At 35.3% G+C, this 21,052-nt stretch overlaps 1 protein-coding gene and 1 long non-coding RNA gene across 5 annotated transcripts in view; one reads left to right on the top strand and one right to left on the bottom strand.

The window, feature by feature from the left end:
- PDE4D (phosphodiesterase 4D) overlaps positions 1–21,052 on the bottom strand; it is a 313,664-nt gene that overhangs the window by 161,319 nt on the left and 131,293 nt on the right. The window lies entirely within an intron of this gene.
- LOC120765144 (uncharacterized) lies at positions 1,821–17,928 on the top strand. Its single transcript, XR_005704382.2, has 3 exons — positions 1,821–1,897; positions 5,704–5,881; positions 17,426–17,928. It is a non-coding gene; the product is annotated as an uncharacterized LOC120765144 (long non-coding RNA).

Here is a 21,052-nt window from a genome sequence, read left to right as displayed (position 1 = left end):
AAACACCAAACCTGTTGACTACCCTCCATCCTGCCTGTTACAAAAAAATGAATGGAAACCAAATATTAACTCTAAACAAACAAACAAACAAACAAACAACAACAATTTTAAACACAGATTCTAAAATGGAGACAGTGAAAACTCCTTTTCCTCTCAGACCCTGACAGAATTGAAAGAAAATGCTGATTTCCTTCCATCCCACAAATTTTTAAAATAGTTCTTTTGATAATGAAAATAAGAAAAAAATTATCACCATTCACCATTATATGAGATTGCAAGACACAGACTGCCTGTAGAGAATTTAGATACAGGTATTAATCCATGATTATTTCCTTTCACGTGAACACGTGAGTAATAGATTTATATCAAGTTTTCTACCCCAAAGAATTAGAATAAGAAGTTGGAACAGAAGTAGAACAAAGATCCAAACAGACTTTTTAATTTTTTTTTCCAAAAGAAAATATGAAAAAACCTATCAATGAGAACACACGGGAAAAAAAATTAGCAGCAGACATTCCCCAAACAGAAAAATGCAGTGATGGTACCTCTGGATAACTTTTGTAAAAAAGTTATTTAACAAGTGCTTTTTTCACATTATATTTCAGGTTATAGACTCAGATTAGTTTTTCTTGCACTATGCTGTCTATTAATTATTTGTACAGAAAACGTGAGGTTTTAGTAGATATATTTGCTTCTTAGTTTCACACATAAATTTATAGAGAACGCATGTGTGTGTGTAGTAGAAGCAGACAAAGTCCTTTGCTCAGAAGCAGAATAGTGATTTGTTTCATGAGAAACCGAGGCCCCGGGGAAGAACAAGGTGCCAGTCCAGGAGTCAGGTGAAAGGAGTCTAGCTGAAAGTTTGAATATGCAGAAGATTTAATTAAAGCCACAGAAAATGAGAAGAAAAGGGTTCCACACAGAATGATGTGGTACTCTGAGAAAATAAGGATAGGTGGAAATCTACCAGAACTGAGTTCAGATTGGGGTTAGCAGACAAGGAAGGAATAAAATATTTTACAAGAAGCACAGAGATGACAGATGAAATACGACTGAAAAAACCTTTGGTTTCAAATTCAAAGAAGTTTCTGGGGAAGGGAGGAGGTAATTTCTAGTCTAAGACATTTTTGCCTCTTTTTTCTTTCCAAATCATTAAAGAAACTGCTTCATAATCATTTACATGTTTTGGTGAGAGAAGAATTACGTATTTTAACCATTTTCAGCCAAAAATTCTTTTCTCCTTATTACAAAGTCTTGGTGTAAGCCCGTACAATAGCCTAAGCTTTTCCTTCCGACTTGAAATATTTTGTGTGATATTGCCTGCATACCTTGGGAATTTGTGCTAGGCTTTTACAGTTGCATTAATTAGTACAGAATGGAAATGGAAAATTTGGAATAAAATTGTGAGTACTTTTAAGAGCACAAATAAAAGGAAAATAGAGATCTGAAGATTCCTGGCACTGGTTATCAACTTGGTTTCATAACAAGATTTTCTCTCTCTCTCTCTCTCTCTCTTTTTTTCTTTTTTTTTTTTTTTCCTTCCCCCCCCCCCCCCCCATTTGCAAGATATAAGTCAGCACTTCTGTTGCTCAATATTCTCAAATTATAGAAGTTGTGATTATATATTGTATTGCAAGGTTACATTTGAAAGAAATGTTGAGTACTATGCTGCTTTGTAAAATTGGTTGCCAGTATACGAAAACATTTTTATCAGCTTCACAGTTCTGGAGAACAGACAATGTTTACCTGAATGAATAAAGACATTTTGGAAATTGGTTCAATAATATTTCTGTAAATTGACAGTTGACTGCAACAGATGAAGCTGAGTCAGCAGTCAGCCATGGCTGAAACCAGGAAATGCAGCTGTAGAGTACATTGTATCATGCCTATTCTGCTGGTAAGAAATCTTCAAGAAATTTTACCATTTCTGATCAAACATTAACTCAATATACTCAATTTAGTATCACTTTATAATTTTATCTTCTTTGCAATACAGACTTTGCTGATTGTTAATGTTTCTCCTAATTTTCTTATTTTTAGATACAATATTAGATTTTTAGATCTAATTTTAGATACAATATCAATATATCTCCTCATTGAAGTCCAGATATTTAAAACATTTTCAACTGTAAACTTTAAGAATCAGTTGAAATATATGTATTAAATTGGATATAAGTTCAAAATTTGTGGTTTTCATACGAGTTTTTTTGCTCTCTGTAGATCTGCCTTTCCAAGACTGAGACAAGCTGTGTCTGTTCACATGGTGCATTCACTGTCTTTTTCGGATAAAAATCCCAAACCTAACAATTTTTTCATTAATGTTAGTATTTTGGCAGTGTCAAAGATTATCCAGCCCATCTGATATCAGATAGACAATGCCACCACCAGAATAGGTGTAGGTTGCCTGGCTCACCTCATATTATCATCGTCTAGTCACTTGACAACTAAAGACATTACTGAATGAAGTCAATCTCATGAACTCTGCTGAGTTTTCCTCACTAAAGTTCCATCTTGCCCCAAAATCATTGCACAGCAATGTTGGTATATTCATTATTTTACAATAGTAATGCTTTTCAGCTAATTTCAAAGTGAAAGACAAAATGAAACACTGCCAGTTAAGTATTGATGCTGCAAAACTTACTGGTTTCTCTTACAGCATCCTGCAAAAAAGCAACATATTCTTCACAGGGAGGTTCATCTTATTTTGAGGGCAACAATAACTTTTGAAGTACATAATGTGTCTAGTATTTAAATAAGATAAACTAATCATGTAATAACCTTTTAAAATTATCTTTTAAATAGGATCATCCTATTTAAAAGATAATTTATAATTTTGTGCAACTGTTTTCAAGAGCAACTCTTGGGAGACTAGAAAGAGTGCCCTGGCTTTTCAAATTCAAATTTTACCTCTGCTTTTCTATGTGATTCATCTGCTGGGGTCTGGTAACTATGACTGATATTATGCCTTCTGTTTTAACAAAAATCCCTGTCAGAAAAATCTTTGTACATAAATCAAATAATACACTTTTTTTTTTTTTTTTTAACATAATTACCTCCACTCATGGATAATTACATTTAATAATTTAATTACATGTTCATGAAGACCCACAATGCAAAACATTTAATTAAAAAAAAAAAATCAAACCAGGACAAGAAAAAATTGCTTTGTTTTCCAGGATTCCCATTCAATAAACACTTAAGAGTCAACTTTGATACAGTATCTCAGAATGTTAGCAACTGGCTTCTGTGAAGGGGACAGAACAGTGTAGCTACTTGACGTTGAATGTGTAATTTCTGGCTTTTTAATTCAAAATGTTTTTCATGGCTTTGTTTTAGAGCCTTAGGATTATGTAGCCAGCTGTGTAGTAGACCGTTTTTCACTTATGAGCAACTGTATAACACTCACATATTACATTGACCACTCAGTTTTATGCAATTGCTGTATTTGTTATAAAACTGCCTATCATATGACAGAATGGAGAAAGTGGTAATTTTGTACTCTTCTGGTGACTGTGTTGGGAAATTTAGTGGGCAAAATGGAGAATCATTTTTTCCATGTCTACAATAGAGACAAGTCTTGGAACTGTCTCAACAAGCCTGGATTCAAAAATCTTCAAGAGAATTGTATTAGACAAACTCTTCCTTGTCCTTTGAGATATCTTATCAGTTACTGGGGGAAATACAAAGAACTCTTGTTTTCTACTAGTCCTTTTCTTTTAACCTATTTGTGACTGTTTATACAATTAATCTTATTAATCCAGTTAATAGTTGTTAAAATTTTCTGCTAGTTTATATTACTTAAAAAGCATTCACCTGTCTTCATTTCAAGCAGCTAAGATGCAAAGAGGACTTGTGTTAAAGAGCACAATGAAAATTAAAATGTGTATGTACACAGTTACCAATATTTTCAATACCTGTTCTTGAAGAAAAATCAGGCTAAACAAAAATGTCTATGACTATGAAAAATACCGTTGTCCTCCTTGTATATTGTGCTACAATTTTTAAGGAAAAGACCTCATACACCTTTTACCCACTGAAGTCCACATCGTCCACTAAGATGGAGCTGCAGAGGGGAGAAAGTAAGTATGGACAGATAAGAAAAGAAAAGAGGAACATCTCATAGCCACGTATTAAACAAAATTGGAAATTACAGAAATTGAAGATTGAACTTATTATTAAGGAAATAGAAGGCAGGAGAAGAAAAAGTCATAGCAGTTATATTTTCTTCATATTCTGGCTATCTGATTTAGCTTTGCTAATGTGCTGAATCTATAAACACAGATGAAGGTAAGAAAGCTTTTTGTGAACAAGAAGTTTACTATAAGTCTTTAAGACATTCAACCATTTACACAAAATAAAAAGTGAAATGTTGATCTTACTTTTTCTCTATTCAGTATCCATTTATAAAAAGAAAGCAATATTAGCCCCTCATCAATCAATTCCCGTTGTGAAGAAAAAAGACTTCTGCTGTACAGTACTTAATATTGCAGCAATGAACCACAGAGTGACACACTAGGTGGAGGGGTATCAGAAACTCATCTCTCCCAGTGTCTTTCTGGAAAGCAGGATTCATCAGTACTGAAAATTACAGATGTGACTTCATCTCTTTGGAAATTTCCAGCTGAAGATCTGACAGCATCTCCAGGTATCAGATGCCTGCACCGTTGCACTACCCTCAGAGCTGGAAAAAAACCAAAAACCAGTGTACTTCCAAACCAGATACAAAGCCCCAAAGTGAGTTTGTGACCATTGCCCTGCTTAGAACACTGTTCACTATGAGGAACAGATTGTTATGTCACTGTTTGCAACTATTCTAATAACTAGCTGTTATTAGCCTGTTACTACTAGCTTCAGACTCTTGGATCCCTCCTTAGTTCCTCTTTTCTGCTTGAGTAAACTTGAACATCTTTTCAGTCCTTCTTGCAAACTTCATTACTGGGTCTCTAATGGCCTCTCCAAATCTCTCTTAACTGGAGTCCCAGAACTACAGGAAATATTTCAGTAACTCACAATTTATGATGAAAATGACTGCTTTCAGAGATCTGCTGGCCACAGATCTCCTCAGTATGCAGCTTGTTTTGCTCACGGTGAAAGAGTGCTCTTAGCTCATATTCAACCAGATGTCCATCAAAATCTCCAGGTGCTTTTCAGTAGAATTGCCAGTTAGCTATTTACTCCCTGCCAGGGTTATTGTGACCCTGCACCGTGCATTGCACCTTACTGAACTTCATAAGGTTAGCCCAATTCTCCTGTCACTCATGTCAAACTTGAATTGCTGACATTTGTCATTATAGTCACTTTCCTTTTGCCCTACAAATCAAAATGCCTCCGGGATGTACTTTGCTTGTTTTGGAATACATATAATCTTACCTTTATTTCATTCTTTAAATCCCAAAAACTATTTATCAAGTAAGTGGAGTCTGAATTAAAATACGGAATATTTAAAAGTTAGGAATTATTTAGTACTGTATTTTATGCTATCTCTAAATTATGTTGAATTTAAAAGACTGAATGAAAAAGTTCAAGTGAACATAACACTAATAATCAAGTAGTTACTTGAATCAATTTTCCTTCACTGGTAAAGTCAGATAAAAAGCTGTTCAGTTCTTCAAAAACTTACACAGGTATTAGCAGCAATCCATATTTTACATGTGCATTTAAACCAGCAGCTCTTAACTATGGATAATCATTTTTCATTCTCAGGACCTTGAACAGTCTCACAGCATCATTTCAATCTCAAAATGGACCCTTTTTGAAGCAGTCACTATAGACACACAGAGCAAAGGCAGCAAGCCTCCATTTCATAAAATGGAAATTATGAGATATTCTTCTATAGAGTTTAAAAAAATGACTTCTCATTGGGTGTTCTACATTGTTTCTGGTAAGTCAATAAAAACTGTACTAGATAACTTTACTCGTTCTTATTGCAAATTATAGAGGATGAAAAAAATCTTTTGTTTCAACATGAAAAGAATTTGCCTCACTTTCAGTCATTTAAAAATTAGTTTAATTTGAAATATTTTCATTAGTCTGTGTATAGTAATGAACAAAGAAAGGCATCTTGAAAATGTGATTAATTTCATTTACCTCAAAGGTCACTTTTGGACAAAACTTTAGACGTGCCTTTCTCTATTCAATACTCACAAAAGGAATTTGGGTGATTATTAACAAAGATGCTTTGCTTTTAGATGAATGGGTTGGGAGTTGAATTACAATCCAGCTGATTATTGTTAGGATGTAGCTGTATTAATTTAATTTCTTTTGCTTGCTCATTTCCTTTTCTTCAAGCTTTTAGTCTTAAAAACACATTATTTTTTGTGAAAGAAATTACTTAAGAACCACACAAAAAGGATAGAAATTTAATTTGGCATTATGGTTGTCAATACTTATTTTCATTTTTAACCAATACTTTTAAGCTTTTTTCTTCATTGTAGAATACTGGATTACAGAGAATGTATTCTACATTCTTAACCTTGCTACACAGGAAATCAAACAAGTACACTTCTTACTATAAGCACCTTTTTTCACACAACTCATTATGCAGTGGTTGGAGGATTATCTTTCCCATTTTCCAAACAATCATCTTGTTGGCCAATTTATCACTAATTTTTAAATTCTCAGCACACCTGTTTCTGTCATTCCTTGCAAATGAGGGATTGGGGCATTGGATTTTTCCTTCTTTGCCAAGTGAGGGAAGAGATGAGAATTGGCCTAGGAATGTCTGGCTTTGTTCAAGCTCTAAAATGCCACAGCATCATGGGAGAGACTAGGACAGTACTAGAGAATTACCATGGACCTATCTCAGATCAATTGTCATAAAGTTTGCTTTCTCTCATAGAGACAGCATTTTCTGCTGTGACAAATCAGCACGTTATGTCCCATTACACTGTCATCTTGAGGAAAGCACCTTTAGTGACAGTCTTGGTATTGTCTTGTGGTTTATATTTCCCTTGGGAGATTCTATTTTATGATAAAGAATTCACATTCCTAATAATTTTATTTTGTGAAGGTTGTATGGAATATGCTCATTTGAAAATGCTCATTTCAGCAGTGCAGATCTAGCTCCCCTTTGATAAGTAACATTTCTTCAGTAGATGTTTTATTTCAGAGAGCTGCCATATCACACATTTCAGCAATAATCAGTACAAAGAATGTCTACCCCATGCATTTACTTTCTCATCAGTAAAACAATAGCTTATCTCAAAGTTCAACAACGGTATTTCTTATCACTGCTTATATTGAGTCACTGTAATACCTAGGAACCTTCAAAGTGAACTGGGCTCTTGCGAACCAAGAACATTCCTGCCACACACAGGTTCTTATACTCAAATAATGCCACTGGGCAAATAGTTAATCAGTATCAGAAGGAAAAAAATCTAATTTATTAAAGTTGAAATTTGTTTTCACTTCTTTTGTTCTTTTCAGGAAAATACAGCCTTTTATAAAGCACTTTTATGTACACCTTGAAATTCAACAGAAAATCACTGGGTTCCCAAAATTTTCTGATTAAACTGAGCATAATTCAGAATTATCTATTTCTTCAATATATCTTAAGCAGAAAATAAACTCATATGATTACTTTCCCAGCCCAAAAATATGTGTTAATGATCCTCTCTAATAACAGCAACATTTTAGGAAACTCTGTTAACAAGTATCAGAATGGTGGTGTCATCTGAGTGATGTTTAAGTGACAAGAAAAAGCATTTATTGAAATGTTTGAGGAGACACTGAAGTCATTATGCCATACTCTATCTTGAGATTGTTATAGGGATTAATCACAATAGCCCTAGAGCAGATGCAAATGAAAGAGGCGTGTGAGATGTTGCTGTAATAGAGGACCATATTTGTTGTTTAGAAAGAACCTGGAGAAAATTTGGAGTTGTTTAATAAACTAGTAAAACATAAAGAACTCCCTTTCTTTGAATTATTATATCACTGAACAGCCACCTGCAATAGTTTACTGATGAAAGAGAGAGAAAAAAAATCTACCAGTAGAAGAGAGCAGACTGATCAGAAGTGATTGCAAATACAAGCAATTGTATAATTTGGGGTGTGGTGTTTTGTTTTGTTTCTTTTTGTTTGTTTGTTTGTTTCTTTCTTTCTTTTGTTGGTTTTTTTTGGGGGGGTTGGGTGTTTTTGTGTGTATGTGTGTGTGGTTTGGGGTTTTTTTGGGGTTTTTTTTCACCTTTTTTTTCTTTTTGGAAGGCAATTTAGCAAAATCTTAGCTGTAAGGAGCAGCAAAGAAAAAGAAAATTAATTTCTATTTTAGGAATACTTTAGATTGTCAAAACAATATAAAGCAGGTTGCAAAGAACTCCAGGAAGAAATAAGTGACACAAAACCTGAATGAGTGAACTTTATCTAGCTCTTCATAACTGACAAAGCCATGGCAGAATGAGCAGGTAGGGCTGAAATAGCATGAGGTGCATCAATATCTTTCCTTAAAAATATAGTAATAAATAGCAAGAATTTAGCAGTACTACCAGTCCTTAGCAGCCATTAGTGAAAGATTAATCCCTCCTACCTAGGCACCTGATCCAAACTAATCTTTCTCCTAAAACAGTAAATAAATGAAGTCTTCATATTGTCTTATATTTCTATCTAAGACACCAAGCACATTTGGCTTGGAATCAGGTATTTGCAAACTCAAGGGAGGATATGTGAAAAGCAAATATGTGTAGAGTCCAAACTTCTGTTTTGCATCTGTGCAATGCCTCTAATGTTAACGGCTGATATGCAACATTATCAAGTCATGAACTTGCTCCAGAATGCAAGAACCTGCTTTAAATTTTCCTGGTTTTGGTGATTTGTCACAGTCCTAAAGCTATTTAAATGTGCATTTCTGTTACTAAAAAAAACCAAACAAAAACCAATCCCTCATCTATTTGCCAGCATTCGTTGCTGGTTCTCATTTACTTCTTAGAAAGCATTTGTTGGCTTATATATCCAATAAGCTGTTCTAATAGCTTTTGATGTTGCTTTTATTGAAACGTACTGACAGGTTAAGGAAAATATACAATTGTACTACTTGTTTACATAAACCGTTCATCTTGTAATTTATCAGGATGCATATAAAGTTCAGTGGACAGCTTCCTAACAGGTTTGATTCTTAGCAGTGAATGTAAGTTATAAATGCCTGATTTGAGATCAGTGTTATGATGGATATTTGCCAGATGAATTATAAAAGAGACTGGGAGTATTAACAGTAGAAACAAGATTAAAAAAAAAAAAAAAAAAAAAGGATCATATCATACAAAGATCTTTTCCACATGAAGGAAGCTACAGCTATAAAACTCAGTATTGGAACATGTAAAAAAAATCTTAGCTGAGTTTTTGTATGAGGAGATAAAGGAACGAATTCAAACTTACTACCCAGATTTCAACTACTTTTTGAAAGCTTGCATCAACTTTGGCCAAATTACTTGCCTAGAAAATTTAAATAGATACTATGCTGGGCCAGCTTCTGGAGCACCCTGATCTAATTAGTAGAAATATCTAGAAATTAGCTTCTTTTGGAATTTCCTTGAAAAAATTTCAGTTGCATTAAAGTAAGTTAAAGCATCTGCATTACTCCCTTCAGTGACTCATATGCCCAAAGGAAGGTTAGTTGCTGAAAAACAGCTATTATCTTTTACACAACACTGAGATGAACTTCAGGGATGTGTGAGCATTGGGTCTGGCTGAGACAGAGCTAGTTTTCCCCACAGCAGCCCTCACAGTGCTGTGCTTTGCAGGGGTACCTAGGAAGGGGTTGATGGCACACCTTTGTTTTGGGAGTGCTGGGAGGTGCTGGCACTCCCAACATGCCATCCTTGCATCAGTAGGCTGGGGATGAGCAAAATCAAGGAAGGGAGGACAGCTGACCAAAGGGTTATTCCATACCATATATGATTCGCATTGCAGCAAAAGCTAAGACAAAGGCCAAAGAAATGGGCTTATTTACTCTTCATATTTGTCTCCTGAAACCTTGAATATTGTCTGCTGGTGGTAAATAGAGAACACAATTCAATTTTTTTCCTTTGCTTCCACACAGTCTTTGTTTTTACTTCATTAAACTTTTTTTTTTTTTTTTACCTATAAGGTTTTCCACCTTATTTTCTGTGCCTACTGTTCTTCTGAGGTGGGTGTTTGGTGGGCACCTGGTATCCAGCTTTGGTCAGCTCATCACAGGATGTTAGTAAAAGTAATAAGTGCTCCAGATCACGTGCAGAACCCCTGTGGGTGGCACACAACAGCTGTCACATCAGACAAAAAACATGTTGACTGATAACTGCTGTCACTCAATATGCTTAGTTTGCCCATTGATCCCATATTTAAACTTCCCTTTGGACATCCCTATAGCCCATCACAATAATCAAAGATCAGTCAGCAACTCAGCCCAATAACTATGATAGCTTGTTTATCCCATTCTCCCACAAATACTTTCTGTACAGCCCGTTATCAGCCACATTCTGACTCATACATTTGAAAAAAATGGGGGGTGAGGGGATGAGGGGTGTGAATGGCATTGTCTTAGTGTACACTGGCTAATTACCACACCGCTGTTAGGAGACCTGGTTACAGGTATATTAGGAAATAGGTATGCTTCCATTGCTTCTTCTTGAATTATGGTTTTGTATTATTTTTTGTAGATTATAAACAGAAAGGTTAAACTGCCATGGTGTTCCCATTTATTCTCACTATTTATTAACCAAGTTTTAATATTCTAAAATTTTCTTCATAGTGAAGGAATAGAAGTGACTAAATAGATTTTTTAAAAAGTATTAAATTAATTCTGATGATTGTGGCTTGTAAATAATTTGTAGTAATATTCTCTTATGGCAAATAAATTAATAAACACATAAATACAAATTGCTTTTTTGAGCCATGTCAAATCAATGAAATTTAATGAATTCAATTAATTCAATTGAGCCAATTAAATTCAATTGATGAAAATTTCTTTACCTTAACTACACATTTTACAGAAAGGTGCCTTCCTTGCTCTGTTATAGGACTGCTCCCTGCTCCTGACCAGTGCTTTGCCATTGCTCTAAGGAAGATGCTGAGCAGCTGTTATCCAGCCATATTCTTCATAAACTTTCTCAAACTTTCCACTTGTCCTTCTTTTCTAAGCTGAAAATCCCCAGTCTTTGTTCAGTTTCTTAGATGCTCCTGCTATTCATCATGTTTGCTATCTTTTTCTGTAGCTTTTTCAACTCCTTTATTTTTTTTAATCAAGAGAAGTCAGCACTGTTAACATCCAAAACTTGGTCATAACATAGCTATAAATAATGGCATAAAGTTCCCCTTTCTGTTTCTTACATTCTTCATTGTAACTATAGATATAAGTTTCTTCTTTGGCTGCTAAACAATTCTGACATAATGTTTTCAGGAAGCTATTATAATTTTTTTTGTCACACATCTTAACCTCATATTTATCAGTTCATATTTAAATCTGTTGTTCTGAAAAATATTCAGCACACTGAGGTCCTTTCCCAGCTTGTTTCTGTTGATATATTTGAGATGGAGTATCTCCATCGTGTTTGTTATTCACTATGATCTACAAATAATCTCCTAATAGCTGTCTGCAGAGCTGCCCACCTATTTATACAGTCTCTTTCTTCTTTCTAAACACTTTGTACTTGTCTACACTGAAATTCATCTGGATTTATCTCAGCTATGACACAAAGCCTTTTGACCCTTCCTCGGATTGTCATCAAATTTCTTCCTGTTTTACCACTTATATCAAGGTCTCCACAAACGTTCATTTAATTCACCTACTTGACATTAAATGTTTTCTACTTTCTGAAAATATGTTTAAATTTAAAGATGGATACTCAGTTTATACAAATTTAATCCAAACCACCATAACTGCTTTTCTTGCAAGTCTCTCAGGGAATGGCAGCACAAACTTTCCTATAATTTTCCTCAATACTAGTCCAGTTATCCTGCTAAAGAACATTACACTGGTTGATCATAATTTGCCCTGATCCAAAAACCCTGCCAGGGCCTCTTTTCAATTTAATTTCCTTCTAGGTGATAAATCATGAACTAACCTTCTCATAAAGAAGACTAAGGCTCAAATATACAGCTACACTTAAAAAGTTTCCATTCTTCTTCAAAGCCAGACTGTTGTGTAACTTTTTAGGCTATGACAAGCCACAGACTAAATGCTTTAGCTTTAAATTCTGACAGACAACATATTATATCATCTAAAAGATAGAAATAGTAGCAGATATTACTGCCTCAATAAACTAGACAGCAAATTAATACCCAGGGCCAAATCCAGCCATGGCTGGGGTTCAGAGATTGATTCACAAATAGATCAAACATCTGTTTAACTGTAATGAGCAGAACAGCTGGCTGAGAGCACTGACTGAGAGTTTGAGTTTCTGATTTTACTTTCTGTATGTCAGTCCAGCCTCTCAAATCACACTAGTTAAGACTGCAGGTGAGGAACTTTTTTCTTCTGAGTACAAAAGGCAAGAGTTATACCAAAGATAAATGAGATGAGGTAGCACAGCCCCATGCCTGAGCCATCAGGATGACTGCTGTACTTCAGAAAGCTCCTCCCCCAACCTTTAAGGATGATGGTTTGTTTATTCTCATTATTTCTCTTGATCTATCACACTGTATGAAAATAAATAGTTGCCCAGTTATTTAGGTAATTTCTTAAACATGTTCAGTTAAAGCTGTTAGGAAATGCTGCTGTCAGTAATCTAAAATTGGCTGTTAGTGACACAGCTGCTTTTCTCTTAGGATGGAAACAGCATTTGACATCCTCACTGGTAGAATGACAGTGTTTGGATTTCAGAACTTTTTCTGGCACATCTCCATGTGCCTAAATCCACCATCAACCACTGGTTTATTTGCCTGCAATGAAGAGTTACTTAAGCAAAGTGATTTAGGAAATATCAGTACTTGGTTTCAGAATATTGCTTTCAGTGAAGAGAAAGTTTGAAATCAGAATTTACTTTCAGGCTAAATTAATATTAATTAAAATTACTCAGTTGGTCTTTTTCCCTCACCCTCAAGCACTGCTATTGACTATGGAATATTTAATTGCTTATTAGCAAACTACATTCTAAATGTAGCAGGCCATGCACACTTCAACAATATCTCTCCAGTACTTATTGCTATAACCAGAAATCCTCACTATTTATTTCTAAACTACTTTGATACTCTGGGAGACACTGTAATTCCTGAAAACAAATACTGCCATAATTTCTTTGCTGGACTAATTCTATCTTTGTTCAGATTGCTCCCAAACCAGGCAAACAACACCCAGGGCAATAGAGGATGCGGTAGAAAAAGAAATGAGAATTTTACCATAAGGAGCAACATCGTAAGTCAGCTGAGGAGCTTTCTCAGTTTGCCACTACATGTTTTTGATCACACGATAACCTATTAAAGCAGCATCTCTTTCAAATGCACCAGGAGTTTAAGTTCAAAAAGAATCTACCCAGTGCAGAGTTACTACTGGGAAAACGGAAAGAATATGACAGTTTTCATATGATGAAGCAACACACTTTAGAACTGAACCAAAATTAAAATCAGTTTGTAGAGAACACTTCAGACAAAATAGAGTACTAAAACGCAAGACCTCCTTGTGAAATGAAGTCGTTCACACCAAATGAGAACAGAACAGAAATAAATTAAACAGCAATTCAGCTCCCTGGTTTGCGTCTGCTTGTGCGACAGATTAAGAAGCACTAATGATAGGGTTTAATACTTGTTTTTTATATCAGTATCTGACTAGCCAAGTGCTCATTATGTTGTCACTTCCAGCTCTACCAGGCGACCAAAGCACTGCATTAACAGTGTCTATGATATATTGTATTTCAAAGAAATAAATTTTCTCCCTACCTGTTGGATATAATTTCTGGGGCTTGGTTTTCTGGTTTTTTTTTCAGTAGAAAAAACCGGTCCCTCTTCTTGGAACAGGATGAGCTTTGCAACATGTTTCACCATATATTGTGACTCACCTGGTTATTTCATTCTGTTTCTATGGACATGAAGATGTAACTAAAATATTGCCATTAGTCTAAGTCCTAACCACTTTGTCATTGGAATTTAAAACTTTAATGACAAAATGACAACTGGCTTGGTGATTTGACAAAACTCCTTATTTGTATTTAGGGACAGAACAATATCAAAAATAATTTTTGCTTTAACTGGTAGTATTGAAATTCTGAAATGTCATCCTATTCCAGAACATAATACTAATGCAGAAATTTCAAGTGACACAAATTTTTAAAAACCCTGTACAGGTTAATTGAAATGTATTTGGTTGTGGAAATTTGAAATGTTTCTCCTATTTGTTTGGGATTTTTTTTTTTTTAATTAGTTTGTGGAAGGCTTATGATATAAAAATCTGAAATCAAAAATCTCCTTTGAAGCAAATATTTGACATGTGTCATAAAGACAATATGGAATTATCAGTTTGAAAATCTTCAAGGAATTTGGTGTTATACATTTCTGTAAAAAGTATTCGTTCTCAAGACACATTGGGAAACACCCAGCTAGCACTACTGAAATAGAGAAATGCTTGTCACAGTTTTGGTAACAGCCATGAAAACAAGCATTACATTATTTCAAAATGTATATATTAGTGTGAGTATGTAAGGTTTATATGTGCACATATGTGACTGCGGTGGGGTTGGTTTTTTTGTTGTTGTTTTTTGTTTGTTTGTTTGTTTGTTTTTTCTCTCTCTAAAAAGAGACCTGCACTTATCAAAATAATTCATAGTTCTAACTCCACAACCTCAATATGCGCCTCTCACCTCCTAGGTCAGCTAGGAGACATCTTGCATGCCAAGCAACAGTGTGATCTTTGAGAAAATCCCTTTTATCTCATCCACTCACTGGATGCAAGAATAAATAAATGCAACCTAATGGCAAACAATACCCATAAAAGTTCTTCCATCCACACTCTGCACTTTTATATTAGCCATAAAAAGTCTTGTTGCAAATCCTCACTCAGAAAGACTAATTTGGTGTGTTTAGAGGTAGAAGCATTCTCAGGGACCCAGTCATCTTAAATATTGCACAGTCTACTTCAAGTTCTGGCTTCAAAGTTACAATAAATATTTTCATTTCCACTATATAAATACTCTCATTTCCCTTAATCCTTTTAAATAGTTTGAGTTCTACTCTCTTACAAACTCCTTAATAATACTTGGCATGACAAAATTAGCATTTATATTTTGCTTAGAAATTCTGCATCTACAATTTTTAGAAGTCATGCCTCAAATTAATGCACAGAAAAATGTGACCTATATGCATTTTGTATGTATTTCAAATTAACCTGTACATAGAACATCTCCCTGAAAAAGTCAGCAAGTAGTCCAAACTGTAAAAAGTACAATCCTGCACTATTGTTTATGAGTTTTCTAAAGATGGTGAAACAACAAGAAAAAAACCAATGAAACTGTGGAAGGTCTTCAATTACTAGTATTATTTTGTTTTTGAACTGATTTGGGTTTGAGCTGTCACAAAAGGAAGGAGAAGAATGGATAGTCACACAATGCATCAACCTCTTACAAAAATGGAGACGAAAGTATTACATCAACTATAACAAAGGTTAAAATCTTAACTAGAACAGTTATTAAACAAGAAAGCATCATCTTTCTGAAAGGCAGTAGTGCAGTAGCCTCCAGATTAGTGTGATACCTTAAAAACGCCATGGAGATGGAGACTGGCAGATTTATCATATCATATTCAGCAGATGCTAGCACCAGCCTCCATGTTCTTTAAAGAAAGCTGAGACTGGAATACGTTTCCCACTCTCAATGTAGTGAAACAGAGGAATTTTTTCTGGCTTACAGGCAAAAAAATTAATCACTTGTTGCAAAATCAAGTTACACATTTCTATAAGATCATTTGTATTTCATTGTTGGTTTGTTTTTTCTCCCCAGTATATCAGCAGCTCTGATGAAGTTATATCGATATATACTCAGCAAACGTGGAAGTCTACATGGTGGGGAATAATCCACAGACTAGAGAAATATACCCTTCTAATACCAAAATTAAACTCAACCTTTAGCATAGCATGATACTATTTTAGGACAAGGAAATAAAATCTTGGGAAAAATTATGGACTTTTCAAACTGCAAACAATTAAGAGGAAATTAGATTTTGTAGTAAAATCATGGTGCTTTCTAGGCATTACATTTAAGAATTTCTTATTTCAAAATTTTCTTATCAGATTGGTTATCTTTTCAACAGGGTTTTTTTTTTTGTTGTTTGTTTGTTTGTTTGTTTTTAACATCATAAATGTTATGGAAAGGCACTTTTTTTTTTTTCAACTGGAGAAAGATTTTCATTAAAGTTTTCCAGTACATTTTTCATTCTCTTAGTCAAAATTTGTATTTTCTACTTAAAATCTACATATAACCTGGTAATTTCAATAAAATATACTATGAAATATATAAGCACATGAAGGATTTTTGACTATAAATATTGATTTAACCTGAAATTACTTTTGGTAAGGCAGTTGATATAAAAGTTCTTTTTTTTTTTTTTTTCTTAAGGAAACTTTTATCATTCGAATCCCAGGTTTGGTGTTTTTTTTTTTCTTTTTTTTTTTTTTTTTTTTTTTTTTGTGTGTGTGTTTTTTTTTTTTTAACTCAAAAAAGCCTCTACTAAAATTCTAATCAGATATCACCATTTCTTTGATCTGACATGCAACTCTATATTCATTTTTTTTTTTTTTTTCTTTTTTTTTTTTTTTTCAGTGGGACAAAATCAAGGGAGAGAAATTTTTTTCACAAAAGAAGTTTCAGTGACTCTTTCAATTCCATTAATAAAAAGTTTCTCTTCATGTAACAGTTTGAAATTTGGATGGAAATTCTGCCATAAAACAAATACATTCTAGAGAAAAAGATAGAAAATAACTAATGTTGTACATAATGCACATAATATCAGACAAATGGGACTAAGAAATAATTTGTCACTAGTCGTATTCCTAGTATATTTTTTTGCTTAAAATTTAAAGACAATAGCCTTAGTTACCCATATTTAAAAATTAAGTTACCTTTCCTGCCTGAAAAGCTTTCTAATTATTGGTAATTGCACATACAGACAGCAAAAATATCACTTTTTGCTGCTATATTTTTTTCTGTTACTTGGTACCTTTTTCTTTTTTCATTACACTTCTCTTCCACGATTCAATACTAAACACACAAACAGTGAAATTATTTTTAGAGCACACCCCCTCTCCCTCTCTCTCTACATATGAGCACAGAAGGTTTAAAGGCAGCAAGCTGTAGAAAATGCAAACACTTTGCTGAAGAATAATAAAGTCTCATGCCGTCTCCTTTGCTGTTTAATATCAATTGGCTTGTTAATAGCATAAGGCAATCCGTGAGTGCAAGCATTCTGGAATCTTGCCACTTTCCCCAGAGCCAGGTGATCACAGCTAGGTAAACTCACTTTATCCCAACAGAAGCAGCACAAGACTAACAGCCCAAAGGATGCATTCCTCGGAAAACTGGAAACAAAATGTACATGAACATGAACACAATCTTAACGCCATTGAAGTATGCAACTCCAAAGGAGCCAAGCAGTCCTGTGCCTGGAAAGCAAATGCTCCTCATCTCAGCTGCACCTGTCACCCTCATGGATTCAGAAAGCTGGCTGTTTATTTCCACCCAGTCATACCCCACCAATTACTGGTTAAGCAGATAGAACAGAAAGTCACTCAAGAAGAGATTCCCTTACCTGCTGGCACTAACACTAATGCTAATGTTGTTGTTGGGTTTCTTGTTTTTGTTTTGTTTTGTTTTTTGGGGGAGACAGACGATAAGCATAGTTTAATTAATGAAGGCTAATATCTGAAAAAGCCACAGAATGAACTCACTTTGAAGCAGCAGGTGGACCAGAAGAGTTGTTTTAGCATATATCAAAGGATCACAAAGGGAGAAGAAGGATCTACCCCCTGGTAGACTTGAAAAGGTCAAATAACTTTTAAAATTCACAATGTGAACTCAGACTGATTAGATTTGCTCTACAAATTATTTCAGAATTTCATCTCTTTGAAGATCATAAAATTTATTATATATTTCATGAAGTTTTGTATTCTGGGGTATGTTTCTTATTGCATAGCAAAGCATTCTTCACTAATACAAAGTAACAAGATGTGAATAACCCTGTCTAAGAAACTCCTCTGTCTCTGAAAAACAGTGACATGTAAGTTGTTTTCTCATATCCATAAGACATTTTATATAATTAAACAACTCAAAATTATCTGTGGAATTGTCTTTATTTACAAATCTACACCTAATACTAGTACTAGAGTGCTACTTTCACACACAAAGAAATTAAGTGCATTTTACACTATAGCATAAGAATCTGAAGGGTAGAAAGATATTTATGCTCAGCACAGAAAGAAACTATCATGGAGAACTGGAAAACTAGGGGTATTTTGTGTGCATTGTATATAAGTATTATAAGCACCTCAATCTCTCTGGCTGGTATTAAGCCTCTTGAATTCCCAGCATTAAATCAAAGTTGGCTGCAAAGGTGGAAACCTGACAGGAAACAAGATAGAAAGAAAGATAAGGCAGCTTGTGAGAACAATGGACGCGGGACTGTTCCCAAAAGGGGAATACCCTATGCCTGGCTCCAGAGGGTGTGACAACATTTACCTTTCCCGGGCTGCAGCTCACTAGAGAAGGAAAAAGAAGTGAATGGCAAGAATGTGCCCAATATACCTTAGTAAAACCAGACAAGTAGCAGAGGTGTCCAACAGAATGGGAAGAAGGATGCCTTGCCTTTAAACCACTAAAATGAAGTGGAATCAGGGGTTCAAAAGTTCGGACACATCAGAGGGGTGCTGTGGCCTGCAACCACAATGCAGCTGCTCCATGAGCTGCCATCCCCAGTGTCTTGCTGGAAACAGAAGCAACTTGTCACGGACCCTTGGCAGGTGTCAAAGTCCTCACAGGACTCTGTTACATGACGAAAGACACAGGCAAAAGGTGTTAAGTCATCTATATTGTGTGCCTTCCTGGTATCTAACACAAACAGGTAAGTGTGATGCATAAGACTTTTATTAGGTTGTTCTTAATTCTATTTTTTTCCTGAAACTGTTTTGTCCACACAACTGGAGTATAATTATGAATGCATAATTATTTCAAGATTGAATTCAATCCAGGTATATTTTCTATTGCATTAACACACACTCTAAGGAAAGAGGAGCCTACTCTCTTGGAAAGATGAAATGTGACTGATGTGAGCTGAACATCTGCACTAATCTTTTTAATGTGGCATTAGTGCAAGGCTACATATGCTTCTCCTTAGGATATAAAAATACAGTTTAAAAAAAATCCTTCAGAAACTACTTCATGCTTTATACTTTGTATAACAGAAAGCTAAAATAAATAAATAGATCTAACCTAAGCCTCAAGTAGCCATTCTCCAACATGCAAATATAATTATGAAGAAAAAACACCCCATGCTAAAAAGCTAGCAACTTGAATGTCCTGCTCATTAGCTCTTTAGTTGAGAAATAAAAAGAAAGGAAAAGAGGTATGGAAAGTAGGCAAGTCTAAAAATCATTTAAGAAAATTCAGATCAGAGGAAAATTGGAGGGGTTTTCCTCAGTTGTGGTTTGCTTATTGGGTTTTTCTTTGGTAGGATTTTTGTTTGTTTGTTTATATTTGTGGTTTATTTAAGTGCAACTAAAGTTGGTTGCAAACCAGTATTTTTATATATGGAACAGTTTCTTCCTTGTTAATGAAGTGGAATAGTTTCTTTTCATTTCATAATGGGTTAGTACAGTTTGATTTTTTTCGTTAGAGAGGAATGTAGAATGATTCTCCAGGTCAGGACCTGGGAATTGCTTTAGAAAACTTTAGAAAGGACAGGGACCTATCAGAGAGTTAGTTGGAATATTGGCATCTGTTTTGACCACTGAAATTGTTGGCTATGACTTTCGGAAGTACCATATAAAACCCCTTGGTTTCCTGAAGGTGGGTCCTTTTTCTTCTTTGGCCAGAGAGAGACAGGTAACATCGAGCTGGGCCTGCTGCTCCCCCCATTATGGGGGAGCTGGCCTGAGGCCTGGCCGGATTCCATCGGCTCCCGGGTGAAGGGGGGCGCGGGAAGGAGAGGTCACTGCTTTACAACAACTGCTTTCTTCAACCTTCCCTGGAGCAGGGAGAGATCTCTGCTGGGCCCCTGATAAGAGCTATGGGCACCATTTGGGCTGAGGCCACCCCGATTTACACCAAGGGGTGGGCTGAGAAGGCATTTATGATCCTGCCTGGTTTTTTTTGTGATTCCGGACTGCCTGAGCGCTCCGATCTCTGATGTTTCTGTGAGTTCTTCCTCCCTCACCAGCGCAGCCTTGAACATCTAACACCAGGAGCTACTGCGGGAGAGAAGAGACTTTGGGCAGATTTAACCCTTTCCTGGCAACATGAAGCTTCCAGGGCTTGGCTCTTCTCTGAGAGAGAAAAGAAAGGGACAGAGTGAACATAAAGAACAACAGCATGAAGTCAGTAGAGTGAGAGTGAAAACACTATTAGGACAGAGGGTTGAGGAGTTGGTTGTTCTATTCTTATTTGAGCCATGGAAATGAACTCCTTATTTAGATCATTCCTTTAAATCATGGGAAAGATAAGCATTTGGGGAGATGATTGTTTTAATTTGTGTGTAGATTTGAGCAAAGGTGTTTGTGATGGACTAAGTAATATTAATCCTATAAGATGTTTGAACAGAGATAAAGATGAGAAGCTCTCTGCGCCAGTGAAGAAGTGAGAAAATAATCTCTGTACCTTGAGGTGAAGAATCCTTTGCCTTTAGAGTTACTCATCTTTAAAAGGTGACACCCCAGTATGCAAAAGTCTAAGACCCATGACCCATAAGCAGCTTGGGAAACTGCTCCTGGGAGGGGTCACAAAGGCAGGTTTCTCCAGGCGGTTGTTGTAGTGACAGTTAAAATACCCACAAGAAAATTGTTCTAAATTGTCAGTGGGATCCATGACTCTAAGAGAGACTCTTCCTTTAAAGAATTGATGAAAGACTATTGTCAGGTAGTGAAACTGACTGAAAATTACAAGTTTTGTCT

This window comes from Hirundo rustica, chromosome Z (genome assembly GCF_015227805.2).
Source record: "Hirundo rustica isolate bHirRus1 chromosome Z, bHirRus1.pri.v3, whole genome shotgun sequence".
Classification (NCBI taxonomy): domain Eukaryota; kingdom Metazoa; phylum Chordata; class Aves; order Passeriformes; family Hirundinidae; genus Hirundo; species Hirundo rustica.
Note: the sequence above shows the minus strand (reverse complement) of the source record. Positions and strands in the feature narration are given on the sequence as shown.